The following is a 2,281-nucleotide window of genomic DNA, read 5'->3' on the forward strand; positions in this document are numbered from 1 at the left end:
TGGGTTTATGAACGATCTGAATGTTATCTCCATCTGTCTTAGACTGCGTTCCGTGGAAACAGACTGTGAGCTGGCAAGTGGCGTGCAGAAATGTTCCTAGAGACAGCTCTGAGAAATACCAAGGAAAAAAGTGAGGAAGGCAAGGTTAGCAGAGGGAAAAACTGAGTACACAGTGGTTTTAGTTGAGACCTCTGACAATTCTGCTGGGACCTGCGGTGCTGTAATGGTTCTTCAGAATTGTCCCAAATACAAGAGAGAAGGTCAGGCTTTGTAGGTCCACCCACATCAGCCAGTCATTGGTAGTGCACTCCTCATCCGCCCTCTGGAAGAAATGTAACTGGAAGTGAGGTAGTTGTTTGGAGCTAGGGCAGTTTAAAGCGAGAGACTCAGTTGTAAGAAACCAGCAGCTGATAAAGCAGTAAGTACATTAACCCTCCTAAAGAATGGGCCTGAGTCCGTTATACTTCAATAGAGCTTATTAATAATAATAATAATAATAATAATAATAATAATAAGGATCGAAATAGAGCACCATTGTATTCCCTACAATCCACTCTTGTTCTACTTAGATCTGCTTGCTTCTTGGAATAAGCTTATCCCACTAAGGAAGAGCTTCCTGAAGCCCTTAGAGGAAAAGACCAGTAGGACAGACCAGTAGGACTGTAGCCCTGACACTGCAGTTGATTTCAAGGTCATAGGTATTACTCATCAGCCCACTATTCCAGCACGCATTCTGAATTTCTCGCATTGCTAGACTGGCATTTCAGGTTCTCTTGCCTGCAGGGGTGACCCAGATCCTTATTCCTAATGAATCTTAGCCCTTTCTCAGGCCACAGTTGTTCTATTATCCATTTACCATCGAAGTGAACATGAAAAACAAAAAATGCTTCAATGGATTACCTGACTCCGGTCTCCCTGTTGTACTACAATGACCCTCTTTTCTCCAGATAATCAAGTTCAGTTACCAATGCCAATAAGATAATTCATCTCCTCGCCTGCTGGTCTCTTAGTATGAAAAGCCTGAAGTGATTGGTCAACATATTTTGCTTAAAAGTCGATGAGAATCTTACTGTGTCCCCTGGTAAATGCATCCCCCCTTTGAGAACTAGGACCTCTATATCCACAGGGCTTCAGCAATATTGGAAACACAAAATGAGTCACTAGAAGTAATGCTATCATTTATACTTCCACTTTTTACAAAAAGATTTTATTTATTTATTTGATAGAGAGAGTACAAGCAAGGGGAGCTGCAGAGGGAGAGAGAGAGGCAGGTTCCCCACTGAGTAAGGAGCCCAACATGGAGCTCAATCCCAGGACCCTGGGATCATGACCTGAGCTGACGGCAGATGCTTAACTGAATGAGCCACCAAGGCACCGCTATACTTCCACTTTTGTTTCCTGGGTCCATATATTCTAGTTTTGGGGCACAGCATCATATAAATGCCCATCCTCTCAAGGTGGACAGACAGGACCAGATGGCACCAGTAAAAACCTTCTTACAATCTTTTTTTTTTTTTTTAAGATTTTATTTATTTATTCATGATAGACCCAGAGGTCTGTTCTCTTAGACCTGGTGACAGGTGCATCTTTAAGAGACCATTCTATTTCTCAGTCAGGCTAGGAGCTTACAGGTGGCACAGTATGTGATAGGTTCATATGCCCACTGTGTGCTCTAAGGTAGGTTCCTTAGTATAACACGGTTCTATCTGGAATCTTCTATTGGTGGGTCAAAGAACCTACAAACTCTTCAATTCTGGCATTGGCTGAGGCCCTGTGCGCAAAAGAGACAAACACATACTCAGAACGGGTGCCAGTCCTGACCAATATGTTTATTGTTCTCTCAAGGTGAAAGGGTACAATACAGTTGGTTTGTTCCAAGTGATTTGTTGGTCTCAGGTATATAGGGGCTAAGTATTGGGTCCTATTGCTGGCAAGGTAAACATTCAGCAGTGGCAATAGCTAGCCCAGACTTCATGAGTCGGAGGCCATGCTATCAGGCCCATCTCCACTTCCATGACTACTCTTCATCTAGCCGACTAGTAGGCTGGTTTTCAGGTACTTGATGACAGAGCCTAACTGAGATCAACTGGCCAAGTCATTCTGTCCACTTGTTTTACTTATTTGTTTATTTATTTATTTATTTATTTATTTATTTATTTTTTATTTAATTGTTTGTTTGAGAGAGGGAGAGAGAACACAGAAGCACAAGAGGTGGTGGGCAAGACAGAGGGAGAAGCAGGCTCCCTGAGGGAAGCCTGATGAGGAACTCGATTCAAGGACC

Source organism: Canis lupus, chromosome 15, assembly GCF_003254725.2.
Source record: "Canis lupus dingo isolate Sandy chromosome 15, ASM325472v2, whole genome shotgun sequence".
Taxonomy (NCBI): domain Eukaryota; kingdom Metazoa; phylum Chordata; class Mammalia; order Carnivora; family Canidae; genus Canis; species Canis lupus.